The following is an 18,243-nucleotide window of genomic DNA, read 5'->3' as shown; positions in this document are numbered from 1 at the left end:
GTTAAAAGGGGAAGAAAGTCAGTAACAGGGAAAAGTCCCCCTGACACCCTGGACAGATACAGGGTTATCACCTCTGGGTGGGGAAATACCTGGAGATTTTCAGGGTGGAGCCTGAGGAGGGTGAGGTTTGGGGAGGGGACAGACTTCAGCATGATAAATGCTGTACAGCCCCTCCCTCAAAGCAGCCATTTCCTCAGGGAAAGTGTTTTCTCTTGCCAGGAGATCAACTGTAATAACAGCAGATCCCCAGGCCCCACCTGGAGATTGGCAACCCGAGAGTCACTGCCAGTCAGCATAGACAATATTGGCGAGTGGTCTGATTCCGTATAGGGCAGTTTCATGAGTTATGCAGTGAAAAAGTACATATGAGATGTTTTAAATAGGCAGTTCCTCCATTTCTCAATCTGAAACAGTCCAGTCCCGGAAGAGCCCGGGCGTTTATTGCAAATGTCCAACGGGGCTGTCTTAGTCCTATCTTAATTTGCCAGATGCAGCGAAAGTGTTGCAGAGGAAGAAGCTCGCCCCAGAACCCCAGCGAGATGGTATGGGATAATTACATTTCTTCTTATGGATTTCTAAAAATGCCCCACAGGCCTGGCATATTTATGTGCCCTCTGGCTCCACTAAGGCACTAACCTATTTACTGGGCATCTGGCTTGGATCTCGCCTCAATTAAAAAGAACAAAATGTGACATTCAAGAAGCAGAAGCCCCAAGAGATGGTCAGGCCCAGAGACAGAATGGGCCCGGCCATTTCTTGAGCTGGCCTTTGACAGCTTCCGGACTATTATCCCCTTTTTCAATGAGTACTCAAGGTCCACGTAAGGTTGCCAACTCCAGGATGAGTAATAAGGATGCCAGCCTCCAGGTGGCACCTGGACATCTCCTGGAATTACAGCTGATCTCCTGACTGCAGAGATCAGTTCACCTGGAGCAGGGCCCAGGGTCTGCAAACAGCGGCTCTCCAGATGTTCATGGACTGCAATTCCCATCAGCCCCTGCCAGCATGGCCAATTGGTCATGCTGGCAAGGGCTGATGGGATTTGTAGTCCATGAACATCTGTTCTAGATACAACAACAACAACACAACAACACAAGCCTTTATTGGCATATAAAACGGGACAAAGTTTTAAAACAAAACAAGGTTAAGAAATACAGTTAAAATTGCTAAAATTACTGGGCATTTCTCAGTATAAATTTTGCAACAGTTTCTACAAAAGAGCACATCAGGCTAGCCATGGCATTCCAGGAGATTGGGTATCTTATAACACTCATGCCACTGAGAACATTTTCAAGAAAATGGGGAATTACCATGGCTATTTCATGTGCTGTATCTTATTGTATTTAGGGCATAGAAACAAAAGAATGGTCAAGTGTTTCACCAGCCACGTAGTCCTATCACACTGAACAAGACTCTTTTAGAAACGTTCCCATATTCTTAAATCTTCCGATCTCCAGAATAGAGCTGATGGCAGCACATTACATCTTGCAGTAGCCAAGGCTCTCCTCTGGGTGGGATTTATCAATGCAGACGAAGATATGCCACCTGCACCCACCTTACACTCCCATGCTCGCATGGGATTAATAATGTAGTCGGAGATACAGGTTGTATCTTGGCCGAGCACAGAGTCAAATGTTCATGAAAATCAAGATCCAAGAGCCTACCTTCTAGCCCAACTAGTCTGAGAGGCTTCCCACCTTTGTGATTCCATAAGGAGTGATTCCAAGGGAAACCAATAGCTTCAACCTTTCTAAAAGATCAAAGTATACCATTCTGAAATAAACTGATCTGATAACAGCAGAGGAATACCTAGCTATTGGATCCCACTAGAAATACTTGTATATGCAGACCAATATTTTATGGCCCTTATCCATGCCAAGGTTTTTCTACCTAGAGTTGTTTATGGCCCATCCTCAATTTTAAAGCACAACGCAGCATAAGGCACACATCTAGGAGCCCCATTAGTTTCAAGGAAAGGGAATTTGGAGATGTAATAAATTAAATGAATTTATTTTATTGGGCTGAAATCCAAATGGTAGGGGACCGTGACAGTAGCAAGGAGCCAATCCTAGCCTCAAAACCAAACCTTCAAAGCCTTTGCAGAGAATGCGCCATTGATTGCCTTTACTATAAAAAAAAAGCAATATATTATGTCATTGCGTTAGTAATGTGCCGTGAGAGTAGATTTATCTTTAAAATGCTTAAGTCGCTGTGAGGACCATGACAAATTATACCTATAGTAAATGCCAAGGTATCGGAAATATTTGACCTGCTCAATTTTGTGGCCCTTAATTCGCCAGGACATGGGCTTCCAACTCTTAGCAAAAATGAGAACTTTAGTTTTAACATAGTTAATTTCCAGTCTGTTCTCTTCGTGCTCTAGATACTCGGGAATCCAAAGGCTCCTTCTGGCTCCATTTTAGGTTTGAGATAGGGGCGCCAGGCTCCAGGTGGGACCTTTGATCCCCTGGAATTATGGCTCATCTCTGGAGTACAGATATCAGTTGCCCTGGAGAAAATGGCTGCTTTGGAGGGTGGACTCTATGGCCTTGTGTCCCACTGAGATCACTACCCTCCTCAGGCTCCACCCCCGAATCTCCAGGAGTTTCCCAACCTGGATCTGGCAAACCTCGCTTGGGAACTGGTCAGTGACTATTTTGAGAGAGAGAGAGAGAGAGAGAGAGAGAGAGAGAGAGAGAGAGAGAGAGCGAGAGAGCCCTTGGTTACCTAGGGAGGGTTAATGCAGGAGAAATGCTTTGGGGGAGAGAGAACTGCTTGACAAAGTCTGACCTCTGGAAGCCGTCCGCCAACTCTGCAACTCACCCTCCCCATGTACAATATTGTGGCTCCGTCAACAACACTGAACAATGGATTCTGGCAGGGTGTGGTTGGTCTTTGAAACAGGCCATTGATGATACCTGAGTCCCCTTGGTTGAAATACACTATCTGCCTCCACAAGCCCAATAGTCAGCTCTGGTCTGGGGAAACCCCACAAAGAAGATTATGCTTGCTTTGCTATTCTGTCACTGCTGCTGAATAGTGTTGTCCCTTTTATCCAGCCCTACGGCCATCTGCTCCCCACCCCCCACCCCGCTTGTCACCTGTCATAAAAACCCAAAAGCTCCTGTAAACCACCTGCCCATATAAAAGGTCCTTACAATGTTTGTTTTCAGTACTGTTTATTACACAGTTTGAAAACAGAGAGAGAGAGAGAGAGAGAGAGAGAGAGAGAGAGCAAGTTCTAGAAGTGGTGATACTTTCCTGTTCAAATAGCCTACGTACCTCTGATCAGATAGAATTCTTCTAACATCTTTTTGTGGTGCACAAGGGAGTCCTAGAGCCTGAACCTGCTTCCTCATCATGGGGTTCAGAAAGGGAAGGAAATGATGCCAGAAAACAGTTTGGAACAGCATCCAAGGATCAATTCAGACCTCCCAACAAAGCCCGATTCAGAAAGCCTTACCAGGGCTTGGTGTGACGTCTAAATTGTGGTATGGAATCACCAGCAACCCAGAAGTAAAAATCATCATTTGAAGTGGGTTTGCAAGCCATGGTTTGTGCTTGTGATGGACTGATGTCTAGGTCCTGACAATAGTGACTCAATTCTTGCAAAACTGTTAAACAATTTTATGGTCTGAATGCAAGCTACCCCACTAACCATGGAGAGCTAGAGTCTGTTAAACCAGGATCTGAAGCCAAGATCTGCCTTAGTAACCACAGTTAACCTCCGCCATGGTTTTGTGTGGTGTCCCGGTTCTTCTTTGGTGGTGATGCAGGCAACAGCAGGAAGGACATCAAAGGAGCATTTGTTGAGGGCAACCAGATCTGAGTGATTTCTGCAAGTTGAATCCTAGTTTCTGCAAGTTGAATCCTAATCTGCTCTAAATTTTAATAAAATTTAAAATAAACCGATCACACATGACATCAGAACCAAGGCTGTGAATTTTAAACATATTATGATTACTGAATGCAAACTACTCCACTAACTACATTTTAACTAGAGTCCAGGGAGGATCTCAAACTGTGGTTTGAAGTTGGTTTATGAACCGCAGCTACAGTTTGCTATGATGTTCCACTGGCGGGTTGTTCTCCAGCTTGTTTTCTGGTACCGCCCTCACACGCTGGTCAGAGTGAATGCAATGTAATCACAGGGCCTGGGGCCTGGGGATTCCCTGCAATTTGTGGAAACCACTAGGACCCAAGATGCCCTCTGAGGAATCATCTGAGTCTTGAAGTCCACCTGTTTCCCTCCCAGCGTTGGTGGGACCTTCCCCTGCCACTCACCTTGCTTAGCTGCAATTGGGGAGAGGTAATATTTTCTGTACTTTAGTCTGTAAGTAATGCCTTTTAATTATTCATTGGGTTTTAAAATATCTTAATATTTTGTATATGTATTGTATTTATTTCTTACTTAATGGGAATATCCTATATTGTGCTTATTATAATATTTATTGTAACTTTTAAAATAAGGTACCTACCCTGAAAAACAAGCGGCAATAGTTAATTAATTGATGTGCTCAAAGAGAATCTTTAAAAAACACATATTTAACTTCAAAATTATTCATCAAAGATGGTGGCACCAACAGAATAGAATGCCCCATCAACTGGGGTGGGTGGGTAGTGCAGAGTACAAGTAAGCTTCTTAATTGCCCAGGAACAAAGAGGAATTGCCCACCCCTGATCTGTCCATGAAAAATGGAAGAGCAGGATTAAAAAGATGGCCCCACAGTGACACTCTAGGAGTTTTCACTAATCTCTATGGGGAAATTCCTGGAACATTATCCAAAAGGGACACCACAAACTCCACTCCCCAAGTATCACCCACCAAATCTTCCCGCATTTGTCAAGGGGTTTCCAAGCATGTACAGTGCTGGACACTTCCAGTCACAAAATCCATATTCTGAATAAATCTAATTGTCTTAGCATTTCCTCCTAGATTTGTGTCTTGGTGGTCGTGAAAAGGGCTGTCAAGTCACAGCTGACTTACGACGACCCTGTAGGGTTTTCAGGGCAAGAGACATTTGGAAGTGGTTTGCCATTGTCTGCCTCTGCAAGGGCTAAGAGAATTCTGAAAGAACTGTGACTGGCCCAAGGTCACCCAGCTGGGAGTGGGGCATCAAACTTGGTTCTTCAGATTAGAGTCCACCTCTTTTAACCACTACACCACGCTGCCTGTCTGTCTCTTAGATCCCTGATCACTTCTGTAGCTATCCTCTGAATCTTTGTCAATATCTTCCCAGAACTTCAGTGTGTAAGTCTCTGGAACTCCAAATGAGATTTTAGCAGCACCAACGTAAAAACCGAAATCTGCTCTAATTGTGGTACCCTAAAGTAGAATTTCTCAGTTGGACCTCACATGCTGTTAATTTGCACTCAATTTCTTCTCCAGAGTGACCTTGAAATTACTTTTCAGAGGTCTTTCCGCCTTGCTCGTTACTGTTGGATCTAGCCAGTTTTCTAATGATAAAAATGAGGGGTGAGATCCCTTTGAACACCACAAAAATCTGTGCTGGGGATCCTGGCACCTGTATGTATGAAGGTCATGGGGGACAGAAGCAGGGTTGCCAAGTCTTCCACTATGATGGAAGACCTCCAGCCAGCGACCCTCTCTTGTTGGCCAGCAACTGGGAAAATTAATTATTGTTGGTGCAATGCTGGCCATTTCTCCACAAACCTTTGAAATGTTTTGAGGCAGGAAATAAAACGCTTTCCCCATGGAGTTCCACACTGTTTTTACCCCCAAACGTTTTATTTGCAGCCTCAAAAACTTTTTAAACGAATCCCCTTTTAAAATGATTCTCAGGATGAAACGTTTTGAAAATGTCTTCTGTGGCTGTGCTACCTATTGACTACATTTCCTACCCTTCTCTGCTTCCCTGAACTGCCTCTTCAGCACCATTTTCTGAGCTCTCTCCATTCCTCCTCACCTGTTTCATTTCAATTATTTGTTTGTTTTAATTTGGAGGGTTAATCTTCAGTGTTTCGAGTATACACGAAATAGAGAAACGTGGTGAGAAGCTTGGAGGCATTAAAGCATCTATTTAACACAGAACTAACAAACAAACAAAAAAAAGGAAAAATCATGTCATGGTGACCAGAAATTATTTTGAAGGGGTGATTGCAAAAATTCATTGTGGTAAAGGGGGGTTGAAAACATTTTCCAAACATTTTCGGTGATTTGTGTGGAAAGGGCCTGTGTGACATCACTCACAGGAGACAATCTGGAAGCGATGACATGCTGCTCTAGGAACTGAAATGATGTCACTTCCAGGTTTCCCCCAGAAGTGATGTCACACTGTCATGCCAGCAATGTCCCCTGTGTCCCTGCTTCCTCATCTCCCACTGGGGGCTGTAGTAAGAAAAAAAGTAGGGTGAGAATGAGTGAAAAAGCTGCCTGGCTACAGCTCTATATTTGGAGCATGACAATTTCAAATTATTTTGCTCATTTAGAGAACAAAGGAGTGAGAGGATAACGAAAAGTCTCCCAAAGCAGGTGATCTGACGAATGGCCCAAGGAGATGAATGGGAGAAATATGTCTTGGGGCACTTGGGACAGAAAACACTGCGTGTCCACACTAGGCCTGACCATGCTGATGAAAATCTGGCCTTCGCCAAAAAACTAGCCAGGAGGATTCTTCCAGTCTGCCAAACAAAAATCAGTCGGGTGTCAAGCATGTCGCTGTTACCATCTCATCCCTCTTCTTCTTATCAACATTGTGAACAATATTATTTATTCATCTAATTAATTTCTACTCCACGGTCTGTATCCCGAGGACAGTGAACAGAAGATGGGAACATTTGGATCTTTCCTGGAAGGGGCTCATAATAAAAGCAGGATGGATGAAGGGACTCCACGCCAATAAATCACAGGCCTGCAAATTATTCATGTGCCAATTATCGTTTATCTTCCTGGGATCCTGCTCTTCTTCCAGGGTGCACAGCACAGTTCATATGGAGTTCCTGGTAATTTCCCACCCAGTCTTTGCTGCAACTGCACTAGACGCCAGGTTGCTCCCTGAACAACCTCTGAGCTCATATATAATCTGTATGGAAATGAGGCCGGTTGAGCCGAGAGCCTCGATTCTGCTGTCTACACAAACAGAGCTGTGTAATTTAAGAAGGCAGGCCGTGCACCATAATCGAGGCTGCATGCAGTGAGAGCCCTCCTCTGTCTCTGCCAAGCATCTGCATGAGGCTTAATTAAAGAGCAGAGATGCTCTCGGCAGGTGAAAGCAAAGTGAACGTGTTGAATCACCAGGGGCCTCATATCCCTCCGGTTGGCCCAGGTAGGTTCTGATGTTTATGGGCCATGTACGGATGATGGATCTGGGCCTCTCTTGCTGCACCCACACAGAGTCGCCACTTTTTATTCCTGACAAAGGCTACTCGCTCGGCTAATCTGTCCCAGCAAAAGAAACCAAAAATCCAGAGGCACCTTAAAGACTAACAACATTTATTTTCCTTCAAGGCTTCTATATTGCCCGGGCAGAAATTTGATAAGCGCCACTCTGCTTGGTGGTGATAAAGAAATCCTCTTTGATTAGGTTGTTGCTTATTGGGCAGTTTTCAAAGGTTGCAGGAACTGAGTCTGAAAAGATGAAAACCCTAACACATAAAGTTGCAGGACACCCCCCCGCCCCTCAGTCACAGCTGACTTATGACAAACCCAGAGGGTTTTCAAGGCAAGAGACATTCAGAGGTGATTTGCCATTGGCTGCCTTCATGACCCTGGTATTCCTTGGCTCCAGATAGAATCCCATCCAGAAACTAACCAGCGCCTACCATTGTTAGCTTGTGAGATCTAACAAGAATGGTTTAGCCTGGGCTATCAAAGGCCATTTCTGCACGGCACAATTATACCAGGTTACAGTTGGTATCTTACAATCCGAGTCTATTTTATTCCAGTTTCTCCCTTCACATGGCTGCTCATTTCTGTGAAGTAATTGAGTGAAGACCGGGAGGAAATACTCCAGTTTGTTTCGCATAAGCCCGGGTCTTTTGTATTTACACCGCAAGCATATCCACGCATGAGCAAACATCTCTGGCGTCCCGCGTTCTGATTGGCTGTTGTTTTGGAACAGCAGCTTGAATGAACATCTCCACCCTGCCTGTTGAATGGCTCTGTGGCTTTCAGGTAGGAGCATGAAGCCCCCCACTTTTTACAGTTCTGGAGAGGGCCCAGCAAAGGCCTCAACAGCAGCAAAAAAACAATAAGGCAGAGCATCACACCACTTTCCCACTCACGTTCTCATATTTTTGTGGAAAACAAGAGACCGCCCCCCCCCCACCCGTGATATGCCCACTAACATTCAGCCCAAAGTGCACACCTCCCCAGCTACGTGCTCCGAGTAACCTGTACATGTACCAGGGGCGTAACGAGGCAGCCCTGGGCAAACTGTAGCCCTGGGCAAAACCTGAGTTGGATGCCCCCCCCCCCCATGGGCAGCCACTCCCACCAGACCAATTTTTTTGCACCAGGACATTGGTGCCTGCAGGGGGTGCATTTTTAGACATATCAGCACCACAATTTCGGCACATCATCAGGAGACTGTCCCTATGCTACTCCCCAAGTTTGGTGAGGTTTGGTTCAAGGAGTCCAAAGTTATGGACTCCCAAAGGGGGTGCCCCATCCCCCCATTGTTTCCAATGGGAGCTAATAGGAGATGGGGGCTACAGTTTTGAGGGTCCATAACTCTGGCCCCCCTGAACCAAACTGCACCAAACCTGGGGGGTATCATCAGGACAGTCCCCTCATCAGACCCTGAAAGTTTTGAGACTGTGCCTTCAGAAATGTTCCCCCCCCCCAGCCTTCAATCCCCATTGACAGCAATACAGAAAACTCAATGCAGAACAAAGATTCAGCGAGCTGGGATGTACCTTGGCGTATTTTTGGATAGTCGGCACCAACGTACCAGGGTATCATCTGGAAACTGTCCGGATGGTACTTCTGTTTGGCGCAGTTTGGTTTAGGGGTTCCAAAGTTATGGACCCTCAAAGGGGGTGCCCCATTCCCCATTCTTTGCTGGGGCAGAGATGGGGTTGTCTCTTTGAGGGTCCATAACTTTGGGACCCCAAGAACCAAACCGTGAATTAAATCCTGGGGGGGTGCCATCATCTCCAGATGATACCCTGAAATTTTGGTGCCAATACATCCAAAAATGCACTCCCTGCAGGAACATCCTAGAAATTTGCCCAAGAATCTTTGTTCTGCATTGAGTTTTCTGCATTGCTGTCAATGGGGGTTGCAGGCTGTGGAGGGCACATTTCTGAAGGCACAGTCTAAAAACTTTCAGAGTCTCATCAGGAGACTTCCCTAATGATACCCCCCAAGTTTGGTGCAGTTTGGTTCAGGGAGGGGCAAAGTTATGGACCCTCAAAACTGTAGCCCCCATCTCCTATTAGCTCCCATTGGAAATAATGGGGGATAGGGGCACGCCCTTTGGGAGTCCATAACTTTGGACTCCCTGAACCAAACTGCACCAAACTTGGGGGGTAGCATAAGGACAGTCTCCTGATGATGTGCTGAAATTTTGGTCTCGCTAGCCTAAAAACTGCGCTCCCTGCAGGCCGAAAATGGAAAACCACTAAAATACCCAAAAACGAACCCAGCATTTTGATGCCCCCCACAAGGTGATGCCCTGGGCAGCTGCCCACCTTGCCCAATGGGCATTACGCCAGTGACATGTACAGAAAAGAGAACGGGGACATTTTGGGACTCCACTCCTGATTAACGCAGGCAAAATGGCACCCGGTCGATACCATGAGCAGAAAACGTGCTTGGGGGCTGCAACGGTCGACGGCTCAGCAGAGTTGAAAACTGACTTGATGTCAGGCAGCTGGGCAGGAAAAATAAACTGGTTCAGCTCCCATGCTGTTTGCACAGTAGTGCGTTCACTGTGGGATTTTTTGAAAAGAATCAACAAATTGGTGATTTTTGAAAATCCTGGGATGAGGGAAATATTGCGGGGCAAACCTGCTTTAGGACCGGAAACCATGCAAACTTCTTGGCCAAACTGGGATATTTCCCTTGCTCAACCCAGGATATTTGGACCATGCAGAAACAACCAAAGTCAGGGCTCACTGCAATTAGCATAAAAAGCAACAAAAAGAGAACAGTAGAAATAATGCAGTAGAAACCAGTAAATAATGCAGTAGAAACCAGTAAAAAGAGATCAGGTGTTAACTGTGTAGTGGTTAAGAGCAGGTGGACTCTAATTTGGAGAACCAGGTTTGATTCCGCACTCCTTTACATGAGCAGTGGACTCCTATCTGGTGAACCAGATTTGTTTCCCCACTCTTCCATATGAAGCTGGGTGACCTTGGGCCAGTCTCAGTTCTCTCCGAACTCTCTTAGCCCCACCTGCCTCACAAAGTGTCTGTTGTGGGGAGAGGAAGGGAAGGAGTTTTTAAGCCACCTTGAGGCTCCTTACAGGAGAGAAAGATGGGGTATAAATCCAAACTACTACTCCTCCTCTTCTCCTTCGCCTCCTCAAGAGGCTGAGTGGTTGCTCCTGCCTTGGAGGGGGGGGGAAGTGGTGCACCCACTCCTACTGGAACCCAGGGGAGCTGAACAACCAGCCACCATTCTTGACTGTACCATTCTTGAGCAAGGGTGATTGAACGGGCGGTGGCTGAACAGCCTTGGAGATTCCTGCATGAAGCAGGGAGTTCAGACCCATCCCAATCTGGTTTCAGGGACTGAATGGCCTTGGTCGCCCCAGTGGATGACACGAGCCAAGAGACGGATGCGGGGTGTGTGTGTGTGTGTGTGTGACGGATGCGGTGTGTGTGTGTGTGTGTGTGTGTGTGGCCCTGGACCTCTCAGAGGCCCTTAATACCATCTATCATAGATGTCAGGACCATGCCTGTCAGTATCTTGATGTCTTGCTGTGTGTGATTTGCAATGGTTTTCCTGTTTTCCTGTTTCCCTCTTCCCTTCCTAGCAATCTCCTGTTAGCAATCTCCTGGCGCCAGCCCATCCTCAAAGAAGTGTGAAAGGTTCCCAGGTCCTTTGTAGCTTTGTAGTAGAAACTGTAATGGACATTTGGTGTGGGGTGAAATGGGGGGGGGGGATTAAAAGATATAAGATATATCTCTAGCTCAGATCCTGCTTTACATTGTTACTCTTCGCATCACCTGGAATAAACTGCTTTTGGACTTTCCTACGGTCTCTGTTATTTCCACGTTCGAGAGTCTGACAATAGAACCCCATAAGCCGCTTTGAGACTTCTTATGGGAGAGAGAGGTGGGGTATAAATCCCAATTCTTCTTCCTCTGCTCTTCTATGGTCGAGCTGAAACTGCACCTTTAGAAGCAGCCAGATGCATAGAAAATGTAGCAGTTAACTCCTCCCCCCAATTTCACCAGTGCAATAAGAACATCAGCTGCTTCTTTATCAGTGTCAGGGTACCGTTAAAGGCAGCCCTTGTGAAATCTCTGAACTTTCCGCTCCTCCATGACTGCAAGTCCCACTCCATTCATCCTTAAATGCTTTCTCCCTGCTTGCCACAGCTGGCTCCAGAAGGGGGCAAGGGTAGGTGGTTGCCAGGACCCCCAAGACCAGTCAAAATCTCTTGCTCTGTGAATTCTGCATGGAGCAGCCACACAGGGGGAGCTTTTGCAAACCCCCCCCCACACACACACACACGGCTACCAATCTCGAATTGGTGGAGTTCTCTTGGAATTACAGCTGATCTCGACTTCAGAGGTAATTCCCCCTGGAGGAAATGGCAGTTTCAAAGGGCAAACTCTATGGTATACCATAGACTCTAGGAGAAACAGAAACATCCCTACTGTTCTAGAGTGACATCACACCTGGTATTATGCTATCATGTTATGCATTGTATTATGTGTTATGCTATTACAAAATGTTATGAAGTGTTATGATGGTTGTGTTATGAATTGTTGACCTGTGATAGGAATATTTAGTATTACTGTGTATTAAGTATTATTGAATTACTGTTGGTCTATGTTAGGGTTTATTGTAAATTATATTGTTATTATGCTCATTATATTGGCTTATTGTTGTTTATCCATGGTTCATGCTAGTCCTACTGTATTAATGTATTGCTGTTTATTATTGTGTTGTACACCGCCCTGAGCCCTCCTGGGGAGGGCGGTATATAAATTAAATTTCAAATCAAATTAAAAAATCCCCCCTTCCCAAATTCCCAGATTAAGGGAGGTGAGCTGGCTGGCATCACTGATACTTCGCTGTATGAAGCTGCCAAGAGCCAGGATGCTGTAGTGGTTAAGAGCAGGTGGACTCTAATCTGGAGAACCAGGTTTGATTCCCTGTTCCTCCACATGAGCAGCGGACTCTCATCTGGTGAACTGGATTTGTTTCCCCACTCCTCCACATGAAGTCTGCTTTGTGACCTTAGGCCAGTTACAGTTCTCTCAGAACTCTCTCAGCCCTACAAGGTGTCTGTTGTGGAGAGAGAAAGAGTCTAGTTCGGAGTTTTGGGCTGCGGTGTCACCAATACGCTGATGACACCCAGCTCTTGTTCACAATGGAGGGCAGCCCGACCTCGGCCCCTGATGCTCTCCAACGTTGTCTTGATGCTGTGGCTGGTTGGTTGAGTGCAAGTCGGCTGAAGTTGAATCCCACTAAGACGGAGGTCCTGTGGCTGGGCCGGGGGGAGTGTCCGGTGGCCTTTGGCCTGCCTACCCTTCTTGGCAAGACGTTAAAACTAACTTCGTCCGCCAAGAGCCTGGGGGTGACTCTGGATCCATCTCTATCATTGGTGGTCCAGGTCACCCAGACAGCCCAGGCAGCTTTTTACCATCTGTGGCAGGCACGGCAACTGGCCCCGTATCTCTCCCGTTCTGATCTGGCCACTGTGATCCATGCCACGGTCACCTCTAGATTAGACTACTGTAACTCGCTCTACGCGGGCTTACCTTTGGCCATGATCCGGAAACTGAAACTCGTACAGAATGCGGCAGCCAGACTCCTTTCCGGAGCAACAGCGAGGGACCGGATTACTCCGGTCCTATACCAACTGCACTGGCTGCCGATCAAGTACCGGGTCATGTTTAAAGTTTTGGTTTTGACCTTTAAAGCCATTCGCGGCCTTGGCCCTGCATATCTAAGGGACCGTCTCTCCCTATATCGCCCTTCTAGGCCCCTCTGTTCATCAGAGGCGGACCTACTGGTAATCCCAGGCCCCAAGGCGATCCGGCTGGCCTCTACAAGGGCCAGGGCTTTTACGGCTCTGGCCCCTACCTGGTGGAACAGGCTTCCAGGTGAGATCAGGGCCCTGCGGGATTTACAAAGTTTCCGCAGGGCCTGTAAAACGGACCTGTTCCGCCAGGCGTTTGGCCAGCCGGGATGATATCAACCGCGATAAAAAGCAAACATCTGGCCTCCCGTGGGTTCATAAAAGGGGGAATAGAATAGCTGATGCCATCTCTAGTTTAATATTTTATGTATTTTATGTATTTTAATGAACTTATATATATGATGTTTTAAATTTTTATTTTGTTGGAAACCGCCCTGAGCCTTCGGGGAGGGCGGTATACAAATACAATAAATAAATAAATAAATAAATAAATAAATAAATAAATAAATAAATAAATAAATAAATAAATAAATAAATAAATAAAGGAGTATGTAAGCCCCTTTGAGTCTCCTTACAGGAGAGAAAGGTGGAGTATAAATCTAAACTCTCCTTATCCTTCTTCCTGACCTCTTTGAGTATGTCCTTCCATGAGGCGGGGACCACACATTTACAGGCAGTTGTTGATTTTGCCCATTTGCAGACTGGTACCTGCAGACTGGCACCGGTCTTGGATGAGCAAAGTGGTCGTGGTGGAACATAAAGGTCGAGAAGGTCTTAGAAGTAGGAAGGTCCAAGCCCGTGAAAGGCTTTGTATGTGATAGCCAATACTTTAAATTGAGCATAGTAATTGATGGGAAGCCAATGAAATGTCTGTAGGATGGAAGTAATATGGCCTGTGCCACCTGGCTCCCATTAGTAGCTGAACCTTCTGTACCAACTGGGGGGTTTCCAAATTGATTCTGAGGGGAGACCAATGTCCAGTGCATTGCAGCAGTCCAGTTTTGGTGTCATCATGGCTTAGATCCAAGTCATCGTGGCCAGTTCCATTTTCTCAAGGTAAGAGGCCATTTTGTGGGTGTTGGAAAAAAGCCTTTTTTTGCAACTGCATAAACTTGCTTCTTCAGCAAAAATGTCACATCCAAGACAACCCGAGGTTGTTGACTGCATTGGCAAGTGTCAGCTGAACGACATCAAAAGAGGGGAGCATAATATCCTTCAAGACCTTCACCTCCCAAACCAGTATTACTTCTGTCCCTCCAATGTTCAATTTGTTCATTCTTAACCGTTTAATGAGAGCCAACAGGCAGTAGTTTAGAACCTCTACTGCCTCACCATATTTGGGTAAGGAAATCATAGAATCATAGAGTTGGAAGAGACCACAAGGGCCATCCAGTCCAATCCCCTGTCATGCAGGAACACACAATCAAAGCACCCCTGACAAATGGCCATCCAGCCTCTGCTTAAAAACCATCAAAGGAAGACTCCACCACACTCTGAGGCAGTGCATTCCACGGTCGAACAGCCCTTACTGTCAAAAAGTTCTTCCTGATGTTTAGGTGGAATTTCTTTTCCTGCACCTTGAATCCATTATTCCTTGTCCCAGTCTCTGAAGCAGCAGAAAACAAGCTTTCTCCATCTTCCACATGACATCCCCTGAAATATTTTAACATGGCAATCATGTCACCCCTTAACCTTCTTTTCTCCAGACTAAACATACCCAGCTCCCGAAGTCACTCATCATAAGGCATGGAATCCAGACTTTTGACCATTTTAGTTGCCCTCCTGTTCCAGCTTGTCAATTTCCTTCTTGAATTTTGGTGCCCAGAACTGGACACAGGATTCCAAGTGAGGTCTGACCAACGCACAATACAGAGGTACTCTTACATCCCTCGATCTAGACGCTGCACGCCCCCAAAACTATAAATAATTTGGCCTACGGCCTTTCCCAAAAGTTAGAAGAACATGGGGGATAGGATTGCTCCCTGTGGAACCCCACAGAATAAGTCCCATACTTATGATAACTGGTCTCCAATGACATTTTTTTGGATCCAGTCTTTGAGGAATTTATTGAACCTCAGCACATCCAGTGATGCCAGAGTTTCAAAGCTGGGGGAAGCTCCTTATAACACCCTCACTCACTGTTTGGTTTTGATTTATGTAGATATTTGTACCCTGGTTTCCTCCTAATGTGGACCCAGAAAACTTAGATTTTCCCCTGTTCCTTATAATCCTCACAACAACCCTGTGAAGGTAGGTTAGATTAAGAGTGTGCAATCAGCCCAAAATCACCCAGCAAGCTTCAATGGCAGAGTGAAGATTTGGGCCTGGGTCTCCCAGATCCTGTTCTGACACTCCAAAGCACAAGGCCAAGCTGGCTTAAAACACCTTCCACTGAAGCCTGGAACATTAAAAACAAGCCAGTGCAAAAGGTGGCAGAACAATAATTCACACTAAAATATTAGTGGACAGTTCTAGTTTGGTCTGGTTTGGTTCACATCAGCAGTCTGGGGAACTCTCCCTGTTCAGAAAGTACGAACTTACCTTCTGAGAATGCTTTCTTTACTCTTTGATATATGTATGCAGTTGCCTGATAGGTGAGCAGCAGTGGTGTAGTGGTTAAGGGGTGAACTCTAATCTGGAGAACTGGGTTTGATTCCCTGCTCTGCCGCTTGAGCTGTTGAGGCTTTTCTGGTGAACTAGATTAGCCTGTGTGCATCAACATACACCAGCTGGGTGACCTTGGGCTAGTCACAGTTCTTCGGAGTTCTCTCAGCCCCACCCACCTCACAGGATGTTTGTTTTGAGGGGGGAAGGGAAAGGAGTTTGTAAGCCCCTTTGAGTCTCCTTACAGGAGAGAAAGGGGGGATATAAATTCAACTCTTTTTCTTCTCTGAACCAGGAATTTAAGAAACCACATTTTAAAAGGCACCTTTCTAGAATGCTGAACCTGCAGTCTTGACCAGCCCAATTTTTTTTAGCTTTTTAATGCAGCCTTAATACCAAGAAGATACATGATGGTAAATCACCGTCCCGACTGTCTGGTCCGGATTCTGTACCCTTGTCTCCTGTGATCAATGAGTATCAGTTTCCAAAGCAACTTGCTTCAGATGAAGCTCCCTTCCTTCAGGAGTCGGATGGGAAGATGAGTCCAAAATGGCTCCCAGAGGTGTAGTTAGTTTCAAGGTAGTTTCAAGGAAACAGGATATGTGATCTGAATATAAGTCCTGTCAAAAAGTGTGCTATTTTTAAATAGCCTCAGCAGGCTTTATCTGCCCGGGTTGGTTTTGGATCTATCTGCCGGAACTCTCAGCGACATAGTGTTGAGTCTGGCTGCCTTTCGTAAACCCTACATTTGCCACCTGAATTAAAGACGTGGGTTAATCAAGTGGGATCTCTTGCCAAAAAAGGAACCAGAGCCCTAAACTGGTGCCAAAGCTCTGAATTCAAAAGCTTCTGGAAGATCTCAAAATAAACAGGGGGTCGTGTGGCACTTTAAGAACCGACAAGACGTGATTGTAGCGCACGCTTCAGTGGCCCATTTGTTCAGATGGGATGATGTGGCTCCTCGGTATTTGAAAAATAATAATTGAAATAGATTAACAGGGCAGTTTCTCTGGAATTGTGATCCCAGAGCCCTCGTTGCTGTTTTTAGGAGGAAAAAGATCAGATTGAAGTTTTCCTTTCTAATGAGCAACATATTTTTCTCTGCCCAGTCTCTGCTGAATGTCCAACCCAAAGAAGACAGCTTCCCCAGGCCTGCCAGGTAAGATCCTCTTTCTAAGCCCAGCATTTCATTCTGCACCTAGGGAAATATGACAGGTCACCATCAAAGACGGGGCTTTTTAGTGGTGGCCGTTTACCCTGCGGAATGAACTCCCTTTTGAAGCTTCACCAGCGACCTCTTTGCTGTCTTTTAAGGGCCAGGCTGAAATGCTTTTTATCTAAGCTTTTATTGAGGTGTTCTGTCTTTTAAGGCTGCTTAACAGTTTGCTTCCAGCTTCAGGGCTGTACTGGGGATGGAATTCCAGGCTGGTGAATGTTGTTTTTATGGCCAGCATTTATTATTGATACTTTTAAGGTGGCTGTTTTTGTGATTTTAATGTTTTTATGAGCCACTTTGAGCAGGTTTCAGGAGATGTGGCATGAAAATATTCCAAATAATTAAATAAGCGAATTCTGGTGACTGGTAAGGTTTGCTTACCATCTCCCGGGGAGGTGGGACTCTGATATTAACTGGCTATTTCTCCTTGTACACCATATTTGATTCCCTGTCTTTGGTGCAGGTTGAGTGCAGTTTCTCTAACTTTTGCCTTCTGCTTTGGTAGTCATGGTAGACTTTGATTACTCTCTTCCCCCCCTTGGTATTACATAGAATGCAACAAGGAGCCGGGTTTCCTGCAGCCGTAGAGACCTGTTGCTCTCTTCCCCCCTTGATATTACATTGGGTATTGCCCACATTGGGCTACTGCTGTCCTGGTTAAGAGTGTGGGACTAGGGCCTGAGGGACCCAGGTTCAAATGTGCCACTCTGCCATGGACTTCGGCAGTTGTTTCCACACTGAGGGCAACCTACCTCACAGGGTTGTTGTGAGGATAAAAAGGAGAGGCTGGCCTAAATGATTGGGGCTGGACAGTGGGTTGGACTTGGCAACGAACTGTGTGTGGGAAACCCTGTGTATTGCCTGCCTGGAGGACTGTGTTTCATTAGTGCCCTGTTGAGGGGACTAATCAGGTTTTTTTGTTCTCTATTTATTGGTCCTGCCCTCTATTTCAAGAAAATACATAATTTAAAATGACACTGGGGCTCTCACGTGATTACCAAATTTTAAGAACCCAGTACCACGCTACCCGGATGAACACTAGCCTACCTCACACGGTTGGTGTGTTTGTGCGTCTGGCTCCCGATTCTGGGGGCAGCCCTGGAGATTGGCAGGCAGAGGTTCTGCAGGCGGAGGGAAAGTCTTTACCTGCGGCCCCCCCAATGGGGGAAAAGCCAAGGGGGGGGTATCATCCATGAGGCATCTAAATGCATCACCCCAGGCGGGGGAGCCGGCCCACAAGCGCGGGGGTCAGCTGGGCCTGAACCCACAAGGCAACACCGCAGGGAACAGCAGCCCCGTCCTCTGCCTGGAAGGCCAGCAGCCGCGCTCTCCGGGGCGGCCCCTCTGTGCCTGCGGGGG

Source organism: Sphaerodactylus townsendi, linkage group LG15 (assembly GCF_021028975.2).
Source record: "Sphaerodactylus townsendi isolate TG3544 linkage group LG15, MPM_Stown_v2.3, whole genome shotgun sequence".
Taxonomy (NCBI): Eukaryota; Metazoa; Chordata; class Lepidosauria; order Squamata; family Sphaerodactylidae; genus Sphaerodactylus; species Sphaerodactylus townsendi.
Note: the sequence above shows the minus strand (reverse complement) of the source record.